This window comes from Somniosus microcephalus, chromosome 1 (genome assembly GCF_052327205.1).
Source record: "Somniosus microcephalus isolate GS21.2 chromosome 1, FLI_Smic_1.0, whole genome shotgun sequence".
Lineage (NCBI taxonomy): Eukaryota > Metazoa > Chordata > Chondrichthyes > Squaliformes > Somniosidae > Somniosus > Somniosus microcephalus.
In genome coordinates, this window is record NC_140987.1 from 218,398,732 (window position 1) to 218,412,410 (window position 13,679).

Here is a 13,679-nt window from a genome sequence, read left to right on the forward strand (position 1 = left end):
GTTCTGCATCATGGAATCATGGAATTATGCAATGCAATCCTGTGGCTTTGATTCCAACAGAGTAAACTCCCAATCTCAACTATGCTGCCACAGGAAGTTGCTAAGTTCCTGTGTTCTTGCTGGAAGGGATGGAAACATTTTTTTTTGCTGGTTTTATATTGTGCAAGACCCATATTAGTGTGAGCAGATTCCCCAAGTGTAGATTTTGCACAGCCAGGTGCAAGGTGAATGTAAAACCGCTAAGACGTGCTGAAACCTGTGTTTAGCACCTTTTATGTGATCAGCCAACCTTGAGCACATTTCCTTGTAGCTGGCTATAGTGTGACATTGATAGATGTGTGGGAAAAGGTGCACAGTACAGGAGAAATATGTATTTGTGGATGTATGGGAGAAAGGGAAAATTTTCTTTCTAAGTATGAGAGCAGAAGTACACGCCGAGAGTATCTGTGTTGTTCCATAGCTCTGCTCATCTTAATTGTGCATCTTTGACATTTTTTATTGCAGTGTTTGAGTATTAATTTTAAACCTTGTTGAGCAATGCATGGTTTTTTTTAAACCTACACACCAGTTCTTAATAACTAAACAGACCGTGTGCAGCACAGATTTATTTTTACCTGTTCTATTAAGAATAGGGACATATGGAAGATAAATTGATGAAAACTAACTACTAATACGTGATTTGAGTAGATTTTGCGAAAGCTCCTGCTGTTGACATACAAGGCCTGGTGTTAAACTGAATAGTCAGTGTTACATCCTGTTTTTAGATAATGCAACCCTGTTGTTAGAGGTGTGTTAATGACGAGGCAATTATAGGAAGATTATCAATGTATCTAGTACCCATGCTATCAATGGCTTATAGAAGGATTATTGGATAAAGGGAAGATGTAGTTTCCTCATTAACAAACTTCTGCTGTGTCAATAAAGCACACAGAGTTGCATGAGTGCTTTACTCATGAGCGTGAAAATGTGAATTCAGTAATACTTCAGTATAAAAAATGAAATACAAAAGTTTAGAATATTATAGATTCTGTTTTCCCTATACTTTCACTGTGCCTCATCAGTTTTATTACCCTTTTGCCTATTTTAAGCTATGTCTACCATAAGTGATGGCAATATGCCCAGTGCATAATGGTAGCAAAAATAGAAAACAGATTTGTTTCCCTAAAAAGTAAGTTTAAGCACAACGAATAACTAATTCAGTCTCAGATCTGTACTGGCAATCATGGGCCACTTAAGGTTCACTCTCATGGGTGATGACATCATGAGAAATCCCGTAATGAATTACAGCTTTGCAATTAATTTCCAGTGCTACAGAAAAAAATCTGTTATCCATTGATAATTATATTCTTACCAACATAACAGAGGTTATGTTTATACCTCCCATTGTTTTAGTTTTGCCTTTTTGTTCATTTTCCTTCAGCTGGGTTGTATTACCTATTTTGCTTTTAGCATGAAAGTTGTCCAGTCTGGATAGGGTTGGGGTGAGGGTGGGAGTATTTTGGGGTGGGACCCAGCTCTGATAATTCTCTGCCCTTTTCTAGCAGTGATGCAAAACTCTGATGTGAGGGTGGGCGGGCACTTCTTGCATCTGTCCCCCTTCTGTCCTGATGGCATTCTAAGGTTCTGTCACCTGAAATAAATTCATCCAGTTTTGCTTCCTCTGCCCCCAACGCAAAGCACACGGACATAGATCCATTGCCAGGAGACGATCATGGCGGAATTGGGGCCAAAAATATCGGTTTCTCCACTGAAAGTAGGATTTCATTTTTTTTTTCCTTGAAGATCCATGATACTGCCAAATCCATAATTTAAAAAAAATATTCTTTAATCATAGGCTACAACGTCCCACCTGTCCCCTCTCCCTATGGAGTGGTAAAGTGCTGCTCTCATTTACCCAGTCCCCATTGGTTGGACACCCAGGAAGCATGGGGGGAAGTCACACACTGGCGTGCTTCTGCTGGTGCAGTGATCCACCAGGAATTTCGAGGCTTATATTTTTCATGTTTCCCTTCAGTTGTCCCTCCATGTCAGCTGACTGATTTGCATTTTTCATTGTGGGGGAGATCTTTTTTTTCTTCTCCTGTTCCCTGAAATGCAACTTCTCATCACCATCAACGATTCTATCCTGTAGCCCAAGAGTGATGAATTACTACTACTTTCGTATGACGGGAAAAAATTGTAATTGGATGTCTAGTTTTGCTATCCATTTGTTGGCCTCCTGAGATGCCGAGTGGAGAAATGAGGCGCCTCCCGCAACAGATCTCAGCGATGTGATGTGTTCCATGGTCTGGGACTCATGGCCACAGTTGCACTTTGAGTTGTCCCTCATCGTCCACTTGTGGAGCAGGTGGCCGCACCGTCCTCCCCCTGTGTGGATTTGGTTGAGCGCTGTCCACTGTCTTCGAGGGAGGTCGAAGCCAGGGACCTCTGCTGTTGGGTCAGTGATGAGATGTTGGTTCTTTATGTTGCATGCGTCCCACGATTCTGTCCATTTGGATAGTGGGTTGATAGCAGATGCACAAAGCTATTTTTTTGTCACCAGTAGAGTGCAGCTTTCTACTGCTACAGGTACTGAGTCTCCTTGGATTGGCATAAAAAAGATCCAAGTAAAACTGTTGAATATTTATTTAGATTTTTAAAGCGAACTTGTAAAAATCAATTTTTATTTTGGGCAGGTTTTTTTTTTCATTTAATATTTATTTCATAATAAATTGACATTAACAGTTTAGACATCCGAATGTGTGTTTTTTCTGATTTTGTTCTTTTGTTATAGGGCTACCTACTGTCTAAAACTGACACACTTGAAATTGATGTGCCTCTGCAAGAAAAATGCTCTGTCACAGCATTTCTTTTTAAACGGTCACCTTATTAACATTTAATATGTTTTGTTGCCTTGGGACATTTTACTACGTAAGGTGCTATATAAATGCAAGTTGTTTTCATGGTCTATTTTGTGCTATTTTGTGGGACAATTCACTAAAACACAAATTGTTTATTGTAACTTGTAAAATGTATGATTCATGGGGATCATGTACAAGTTACGGTGGAACATAATTTTATTATCTCCTTAAGCTCACCATCCTTTTATTGACTTATTATTTAACCCCCCGCTGAGCTTCCAACCCCATAGCCACTCCATCACAAAGACCACCTACTTCCACTTCCATAACATCGCCCGCCTCCACCCCTGCCTCAACCCATCTGCAGCTGAAACCCACAGGCCCACAAACCCACAGGCCCACAAACCCACAGGCCCACAGGCTCACAAACCCACAGGCTCACAAACCCACAGGCCCACAAACCCACAGGCCCACAGGCCTTTGTGACCTCCAGACTTCACCATTCCAATGTTCTCCTGGCTGGTCTCCTATCTTCCATAATAATAGAAAATGCTGGAAATACTCAGCAGCTCAGGCAGCATCTGTGGAGAGAGAAACAGAGGTAACAGGTCAATGACTTTTCGTCGGAAGTGGAAAAAGTTAGAGATATGGGGGGAATTGTTACTTAAAAAAACGGGTGGGTTGGTGTCGTGTGGGAAGTTATTTAAAAATCTAAATCCTGGCCAGAACCTGTCTCCGACCCATCCACTTCCGGTTTAAATGGAGGCGGGGGCGGGTCATCTATGGAAGCCTTTGCTTTAACCTCCATTTTGAATTTAACTTTAGCTGGTCGGGTTTCCCAGGCCTCATGAAACCCGCCAGCTAATGCAAGGCGAGGACTGCTGGAGCCAGGAGCTAAGTGCCTTTACACTTACCTCCTGGATCCAGGGTCCCTACCTAACCCACCCCCCGTGATCGGATATTCTCCCACGATGCCTCTGATTCCACCCCACAGGCCTCCAATCTGACCTCCCCCACGAGGCCTCTGATCCCCCCCACAAAGCCTCTCTTCCTCCCCCCGCTCCCCCCCCCCCCGCCACCGCCTGCCTACCCCATTCTCCTCCAGCCCTCCGATGTCATCTGCCTCCCCTCCCTCTGCTCTTCCCAGCCCCCACCCCCCCCCATGCTCCTCAGGTCCTCCCCATGCTCCTCCGGGCCATAAGCTCTTCAGACCCCACTCCCCCGTGCTTCTCTCAGCCCCCGATCCTCACCGACCCCCCGCCCACGGTGCTCCTCCCGGCCACTAATCTCTTCAGACTCCCTCCCCGTGCTGGTCCCAGCCCCCGATCTATTCATACAGCAGCACCCTCCACCCCCGCGTGCTGGTCCTGGCCCCCGATCACTTCCGATACCCCCACCCCACTCCTACGGCCGGGCCCCACGTGATCCCTCCCTCCCTCCTCTCTGCAGCTTAGTGCCGCAGGCCTACCTGCCCGGAGCCAGCTGACACCTCAATCTGGTTGGCTGTGGTTGGGAAGCAGAGGCTTCCCATGCAAATCAGGCCCTGTCGTTAAATTTGGCAGGGCCTGCGGGAAACCCGTTCTCCTGGGTTCCCGGACCGCTTCGGAGCCCCCCAGCTCACAACCTGCCTTCCAGCCTGTAATGTTTCCAAGCAAATACAGAGACACGGAACGGTGGGATGGGAGGAAAGAACAAAAGGGAAGGCAGGAGTGATTACATGAGAATAGGGTGAATGGTGCAAGGCAAAAGGGGCTGGTAATGGGACAAGTAAAGAAACAAAAGATGGGTCTGGAGGAGGTGTAAATAGTGACAGCAGAACCATTACCAGCACCTACTGTCCAAAAAAATGGGAGCAGTGGTTATGATCTGAAATGGTTGACATCAGTATTGAGTCCGGAAGGTTGTAAAGTGCCTAATCGAAAGATGAGGTGCTATTCCTCGAACTTCCATTGAACTTCATTGGAACCGTGTAGGAGGCTGAGGTCAGAGTGATAGTGGACGGAGAATTAAAATGGCAAGCGACCGGAAGCTCAGGGTCACGCTTGCGGACTAAACAAAAGTGTTCAGCAAAGCGATTACCCAATCTGCATTTGGTCTCCCCAATGTAGAGGAGACCGCAACACAAGCGGCGAATACAATATAGGAAATTGAAAGAAGTACAAGTAAATCGCTGTTGCACCAGGAAGGAATGTTTGGGGTCCAGCTCGGTGGAATGGGAGATGGTAAAATGGTAAGTGTTGCATCTTCTGCGCTTGCATGGGAAGGTGCCATGGGAAGGGGAGCGTGTGTTGGGGGTGATGGAAGAATGGACCAGGTTGTCATGGAGGAAATGGTCCCTTAGGAATGCTGAAAGCAGAGGAAGGAAAAGTTGTGTTTGAAAGTGACGGAAATAGCAGATGATGATCCGTTGAATGTGGAGGCTGGAGAGGTGGAAGGTGAGGACAAGGGGAACCCTATTGTAATTCTGGGAGGGAGATGAGAGCAGAAGTGCGGGAAATGGGACAGATACGGTTGAGGACCCTGTCAACCACAGTGGAGGGAATCCTCGGTTGAGGAAAAAAGAAGATATACCAGAAGCACCGGTGTGGAAGATGGCATTGTCGGAACAGATGCGACAGAGACGGAGAAACTGGGAGAATGAAATAGAGTCCTTACTGGAAGCAGGGTGGAAGGAAGTGTAATCAAGGTAGTTGTGGGGGTCAGTGGGCTTACAGTAGATATTAGTTGACAGCTGATCCCCAGAAATGGAGATAGGGAAGTCGAGGAAGGGAAGAGTCGGAGATAGACCATGTGATGGCAAGGGAGAGGTGGAAATTGGAAGCAAAGTTTATAGCCCGAATTTTGCGGTGGTAATGACAGCAAAGCTGTTGGTGTTCGCCGTCATTACTCCTCTGAAAGTGACAGCGACTTCTGGAGTCAGTGCATGCACAGATAAACATGGAAATCCAGAAGTTGCTGTCAGTGGTTCTATGCTTCTCCACAGGTTGCGCCGTGGAACTCCCTGGAGCTGGCAATCAATTCAAATCACACTGAAATGTAATTCCTGACAAAAACTTCACCTATTATGCTGGAATATTGTTGTTAAAAAAACAACCCTAATAAGTTAAGCCTTGTTGAAAGAAGTGTAACAACTGGGTTATTAGTGGCATATTGACTCCTGAACAACCGTTCTGGTCCTGAAAAACTAATTTTAAATTTGTGGAATATCAAATTTTTCCATTAATATGATAAGAATTACATGGTTTTTAATATAATAAATATAAAGGCATCTAGGCCTTGTGCTCTGAAATTTCTTCTTTAAACCTCCCTGCCTCTTCTTCCCTTTTTAGACCCACCTTAAAACCTACCTTTTGACCAAGCTTTTAGTCACCACTCTTCCTAATATCTCCTTGGACCTGGTGCCAGTTTTTCTTTTGTCTGTGTGCAGTGCCTTGGGATGTTTTTCTACATTAAAAGTATATAAATACAAGCTGTGATCAGTTGCACAGAGGAACATGTTTTGTGAGAAATCCAGTAAGTGCAGAGAGTAGGAAGGCACAAAGAAATATTTTGGTCTAATGGCTTCTCATTCTGCTTCATGAGAAGCAAAAAAAGGGTATGGGCAGACAAGTAGCCAAGTATATTCAATATTTGAATCTAAGACCATAATATCCCTTTGTATCCATTTAAGACTAATTCATTTTGTTTTGTCTCTCTCCAACTTTCTCTCCATTTCCTCTCCTGAGATCCTTGCTCGGGTACAATTGCATAGGTGCACTTTGCCCTTTGACATCGTGCTCAAGTGGTAATTATTCATCTGTAGACTTTGATGGTTAGTGTCAGTGGGGTATTTGCCCATCTGAGCATTACACCCAAGCCTGATCTTGTTCTCATCTAATATCCAAACAACTTCATTTGCAGTAAGGTTTAGATGGCATTAAAGAAGCAGAAATTTGGGCAGTTTACCCCTCCCTAACCCTGTGAGCACTGAGGTTCATTGCAGAAGCCCTATCATTGGCTAAAATTGGCTAAATCTACATATACTGGGGGTTAACCCTGGGACTTTCCTCCACTCAACTACTTATTGGATCAACTCACTGAGCCAGCAGGGAGCTCGTTCACCAGTTTATCTGTGTATCATCTGCTTACATCGTTGAAAACATTTTGGGGATAAAATTTGATGAAGCTGAAAATCGGGCGTGGGGAACACAAAGCTTAATCTGCCCGTGCTTGTTCAATGTGGTGCAAGCAGCAGGCAACATTTCTTGCTGCCTGCTCAGTATAATGATTAGCGCGCTGATCTCAGTGCTAAACGTGCTGCTGGTTGGCCTAGCACTGAACAGGGGGGCCAATATCGGGGGCAGTCTACTGCCAATAAAATTTTGCCTAGGCTCTCTGCACTACTTAAAGGGGAGGTGCTTTGTTGCAGAAGCACCTCATTGCTCCTCTGAAGCTAGGGTTCAACAGAGAGTGCAAGGAGGTTCCCAGATGTATCACTGGAGGCCTTGGTCCTGCACAGAAGACGACAGGTTCTCTACCTGCAGGGGGGCAGGAGGCCTTCCAGGCATGATGCCAGAAGGCAGTGGGAGGAGATGGCACAAGTTGTCAGTGCCACGTGTTTTGTCCCAGGACCTGGATCCAGTGCTGCAAGAAGTTTAATGACCTCACACGAGTGGTCAAGGCGAGTAAATGCATCTTCAATTACCATATCCCACCAACTGCACCACTAGCCTCACACACTGCTCAATGCACCACACCCCCATCACTCACCTACCAACAATCTCTAGCAATCACGACTCATACCTCACAATCATAACTTCACCTCCTCCTCACACACTTACCACTGCTGCAATCCTCACACCCACATCTCACACCTTGCACACACTGCCAGCTATTCAACCATGGCAGGCACATAACCCAAACACATTGCACCACATTCACTGACACATTTCCCTTTCTCTAGCAGGCAAAGGTGACACACAATAGACGTGAGCAGCAGCAGACGGGTGGAGAGAAAACCCAACTTCAGAACCTCACTGAGCTGGAGGATACAGTGCTGGAGGAGCCATCACTGAGGCCGTGGCGAGCAGCGAGGTTGAAAGCATTGCTGATGACAGTATGCTCACACCTAATCCTTGCTCTTCCATTCCACCTCCCTCTCATTCCACAATCACTTCTCACTTACAAGCTGCTGATGGTGTATCGATGCACATCTTGCATTCCCCCCCTCCCCTCACCACAACCCGACCCTTGTGCCATTCTCCTTTGAGATACCAAAGAACTGCCTGCAGCCCAGCCTTTCCCTGACGATGTAGAAGAGGAGAGTGAAGGAGAAGAAGAGGCACCATCATTCAATCTCGCACTCCTAGGCGCCAGCTCAGAAAATGGCAATGCACGTACTTTAGAGGATTGTATAGAGGCAGGATCTGCATGTGGTGAGTCACCGGGCATGGGTAGGCTGCAGCCAGGCCAGGGGGAAAAGGTAGCTCGGGTGCCAGCTCCCCGGAGGGCGAGTTCGTGCACGAGTTCTGCTGCACAGGACTCACATGATGACTTCGATGGGGCGGCCTTCAGAAGAAGGGTGATGGGCTTGCGCACAGAAATGCTGGGTGCAATGGCAAGCCTGTCAGAGAGCCTCTTGTCAGTGTCAAAAACACTGGTGGGAGCAGTTTATATGCCCCCTAACAGTAGCTATACCGTTGGACAGATTTTTAATCTAATAATAGGAACTTGTAACAAAGGTAATGCAATAATTGTGGGGTCTTGAATCTTCATATAGACTGGGGAAATCAAATTGACAAAGGTAGTCTGGAGGACAAGTTCATGGAATGCATTCAAGACAGTTTCCTAGAATATTACATCGTGGAACCAACCAGGGAACAGGCTATTTTAGATCTTGTATTGTGTAATGAGACAGCATTAATTAGTAATCTCATAGTAAAGGATCTTCTGGGGAAGAATGATCATAATATGATAGAATTTCATATTAGGTTTGAGAGTGAAATACTTAAACTTAAATAAAGCCAATTACATAGGTATGAGAGGCAAATTAGCTAAGGTAGATTGGGAAATTTGATTAAAAGGAATGACGGTAGCTAAGCAGTGGCAAACATTTAAAGAAATATTCCAAAATTCTCAACGAATATACATTCCATTGAGAAATTAAAAATTCCACGGGAAAACTGTTCCATCCATGGATAACTAAAGAAGTTAAGGATAGATTAAAAGAAGACGCTTATAATGTTGCGAAGAGTAGTAGTAAGCCTGAGGATTTGGACAGTTTTAGAAACCAGCAAAGGATGACAAAAAAATTGATGATAAGAGAGAAAAATAGATTATAAGAGTAAACTAGCAAGAAATATAAAAACAGACTGTAAGAGCTTCTACAGGTACGTAAAAAGGAAGCGAGTAGCAAAAGTCAGCGTGGTCCTTTTAGAAGCTGAGACAGGAGAAATTATAATGGGGAATAAGGAAATAGTAGAGACTGTAAGCAAATACTTTGGGCAGGATTTTCATTGGGCCTTGGAGGTGTGTGCGGGGTTAAAGTTGCAAAAACTGGCGTGCGGGCTGAACCCCGCCTCCATCCCGCCTCCAAGCAATTTTCATTAATTCGTGTCTAATGGTCCCATCTCCGTCCCGCCTCCAAGAGGCGGGATAGGCCGTTAAGGCCCTTAACAAGCACTAAATAGCCTCTATAATGCCATTTTGAAAGGCCTTTACGATTTTAACCCTTTTCTCACGTGAAACACGCCTGTTCTGAAACACGACGGTGAAACCTGGCGGGAGCACAATTGGATTGCTGACCATCAGCTGCAGCTCAACCATTAAAGAGGAGATTTGATCAGCCATCATTTACAGGTGGCAGGACTTTGTAGTCTCAGGTCTGGGGAAACTTTTAGAAGGCATAACCACAGCTGTGGAAGTTTGGAGCCTGACACCCATCTCCAGTATGACGTCCTGGGAAACCCCTCTCGCCACCTTCACTGAGCGCTTCCTCAACTGAGGCATATACCAGAAGCATGGGAGCCATTTATTTCCTTCCCTTCTGGACATTAGATGAGGACGAAGACCAGCTGCAGCACCAGCAGAACCAGGAACAACAGCAGCACCAACAGCAGCAGCAACAACAGGAGCGCCAAGCTGCTGCTCACCCACCTGAAGCTGCACAGGCCAGAAGGGGCCAGCGCATGGAAGTCTGTCGGCGCAGGAGATACCCTCCCAAACAGGGTCCACAGACACAGGGTCAGCTACCTCAACATGTCTGAACAGCACTGACAGGCGGCTCCGACTTTCACGAGAGGTAGTGGGTGACATCTGCGAAATGCTGCAACAACACCTGCAGGCCAGAGGACCAGGTGGACAACCCTTACCAGTGGCCGTCAAAGTCACCACTGCACTCAACTTTTTTGCCTCAGGCTCATTCCAGGGATCAGCAGCAGACATCAGCGGCATCCCCCAGGCGGCCGCACACACTTGCATCATACAGGTAACCGATGCCCTCTTTGCCATCGCGCACAATCACATCCATTTCACCAAGGATCAAGCATGTGTCACGGCGCGTGCCGTTGGATTAGCTAATCTGGCAGGCTTTCCAAGGGTGCAGGGCGTCGTTGACTGCATACATGTGGCCCTTAAGGCACCCCATCGCAATCCAGATGTTTTTGTCAACCGCAAGGGCTTCCACTCCCTCAACGTTCAGCTGGTGTGCGACCATAAGAAGGAAATTTTGCATGTTTGTGCCAAGTACCCTGGCAGTTGCCATGACTCCCTCATACTGCGCCAGTCTAGTGTGCCTCCACTATTCAGTCCGCCAGACCAACTTAACGGATGTCTACTTGGAGACGAGGGCTATCCCCTGAAGACGTGGCTAATGATGCCATGAAGGAGACCATCCAACGAAGCTGAGGAGCGCTACAACTCCAGCCACATGTCCACCAGAGCCATAATCGAGCAAACCACCGGTTTGCTGAAGATGCGCTTCAGATGCCTGGATAGATCAGGTGGAGCCCTGCAGTACTCAGCAGCCAGGGTCTCCAGAATCGTTGTGGTTTGCTGTGCACTTCACAACATGGCACAGCGTCGTGGCTTGCAGATTCCTGAGGACCAAGTGCCTCCTCACATCTCCTCGGAGGAGGAGGAGAGCGAAAACGAACATCTTGCAAGGCCCATCAACCAGTGACAGCAGTACGCGAGAACATTGCTGCCCGGGATGCAAGGAACGCGCTCATCTTGGCCAGATTTGCTTAGCCTAGCAAATCAAGCACTTTTGCCTCGCAGCTTCTTACCCGAGCATCGACAATGGCTAAGGACCAGCGGATTCTTAGCAATTTGACCACCATACTGACAATTGCAAGTAATCCTAAGCCCTCAATGTGAAAGTCCGATTCACGAAATGACGCACGCCACAACTACAGCAGTAGCCATCAGATTTTTTATTTACATTATTCATCTGATGGCTTTTTCACAGAAAACACAAAATTTCACCCAAGTGACTACCCTTGTGACTATTTGTGCAGTATCTTTCTCTTATGCGGTGCTTCCCCTGTGGCTTCAGCAGATGTGGAGGCCCCTTGCTCACTTTCCTGCTGCTCCTGTTTTGACACCTTTGGCGGGCGTCCTCTGGGGTTGCGAACCTGTGAGGGCTCGGCAACAGTCTGCTGCTCCTACGGCTGTGCAGGGGTTGAGACGCCGATCTCACTTGGGTGTGGACTCTGGTTGGGCTCTGACCGAGGGCTCTGCAGTGGCATGGAAGTGTGAGCGCTTGGAGAGGAGCCCCCACTTCCTTGATGTCTGCCACCAACTTCCCTCTCATGGGTCAGGTCCCCCTCAGCGCTTGCAAGTGGCTGGAGAACACCTTGCTGCACATCAGGGGGGCCATGGGGACCTGTATCTGCACTGGCAGTCCTACTCAGAAGGACTTCCATGAAGGTTTGGTTTCTCTGTTCAATAGATGACCATCGCTCCTCCAGGGATGTCATTCTATTCAGAACACTCACCATGTTTTCTGCACTCTGGCGACTTAGCACCTCCATGGAGGTTGCCATCCTTTCCATGGTGATGCGTTCATGTGCCAATGACTCCACAAAGCCTCTGCTCATGTTCGCTATGGACTCCTCCATTCGCTCCACACTCGCAGCGACCCTGGAGACAAAACCTGCCAGAGACTCCTGCATCTGTTCCTGGAGTTCCAGCACTGCTGATCTTATGGATGGACCCAGAGGCAGAGGGTCGACATGCAGCTGAGCCGAGCTGGCAGAGTCCTGCGCCCTCCGACTAGGACTTTCCACTGCTGTCCCTGTCTCCACAATCTGCTGATGCTCACTTGTGAGCTGTGATACACCAGGTGACGACACTACTCTATGTCCCGAAGGTCCCTCCGAGGTGTGAGTGTCTGTGCTGGTGCTGGGTGTGCTGAATTCTGCTGATGCTGCGCCCTCAGAGGTTGCAGCTTCCTCTGAGGAGTCTTGAGGCTCATGCTGTTCCTCCTGGCTAGTGGGGACGGGTGCTTGCGATGGTCCTGTGGGGGAGTAAAGGAAAGAGTCAGAGATGTGATGCCAAGGTTACATGCACATTGCATATTGCAGATCATTAGTCCATCTGTTAGAGCTTCAGAATCATTATCAGCGACTCATGCAATGTCAGTGAGAGAGATGGAAAACTATTCTGTCACCAGCTTGCTGTGATGCACCCTTCTGTCCGTCCCCCACTTGTGCATCTTCCTCCACTCCTACGATCTCCAGGACCGCCTCCTCCCAGGGGGTGAGGTGGGCTACAGAGGGTGGCCCTCCTCCTGTCTTCGCTCTTTCGCGCTTATTGTGAGCTCTCTTTTCCTGCAGTGAGGGAGACAAGTGGAGGTTGAGTGAGAATGAAGGAGTGAGTGTAGAGATTCCATAGCACAGATACTTAGAAGGAGACAGAGATGGAGTGAGGTGGTAAGACCAAGGGCCCTCCCTGTGTGTTGTCAGTTGTTTTCATAGCATCACAGTGATAGGGAGTGTGAGGGCTGCATAGTCGAATGGTTAGGTGAATGTGAGCATAGAGAGAAAGGGAATGGTTAAGGGTGCATGGATGTCAGCGTCAAGTGGGATGTGGAGGAAGAGATTGCTAAAGCTGAGTGCTGGTGAGGAAAGGCAATGGGGATCAGACTGAGGGTGATGGGAAATTCATACTCACTTTTCCAGTGCGCAGAAGGTCATGAAATCTCTTCCTGCATTGAATCCAGTTTCTGCGGGTGACTGATAATGAGTTGACCTCCTCTGCCATCTGGACCCATACAGCCTTGGTCTGCTGGGGAGGCTTCTTCCTCCCTGAAGAAGGGAAGAGCACCTCTTTATGAGCTCTTGCTCCCTCAACTAAATCCTGCAAGGGAACGTCATCAAACCTGGGAGCAGACCTAGGTCTCTGGCTGGCCATTCTGCCTCCAGGTCCCTGTAGTATGAAAGGCCAAAAGGTTGGCAGTCTGCAGAAGAAGCAAGGCTTGTTACAGACCTTAAATGCAGCAGCAATGATGACGTAATCGGAGGCGACTTTCAGACTAGAAAAACTCATTGGCCATGGGTTCCCACACGTTGGAACTCAATTGGCCAATTAAGTTAAAATCGCATCAATCTCCCACATCGATTTAGATTCGGGTGGATAACACGAAATGTAGATTACACGACCCCACCATGTCCCTGAATTAAAATCCAGCCCTTTGTATTTGTCTTCACAGTAGAAGACACAAAAAGCATACCAAAAGTAGTGGGAGTGAGGAATTTAAAGTAATTAAGATCAGTACAGAAAAGGTACTTGAGAAACTAACAGGACTAAAAGCCAACAAATTCCCTGGATCTGATGGCCTACATCCTAGGGTTCTGAAAG

At 47.3% G+C, this 13,679-nt stretch overlaps 1 protein-coding gene across 5 annotated transcripts in view; it reads left to right on the forward strand.

Moving 5' to 3' along the window:
• Positions 1 to 13,679, forward strand: part of arhgef28a (Rho guanine nucleotide exchange factor (GEF) 28a) — a 678,106-nt gene that overhangs the window by 178,920 nt on the left and 485,507 nt on the right. The window lies entirely within an intron of this gene.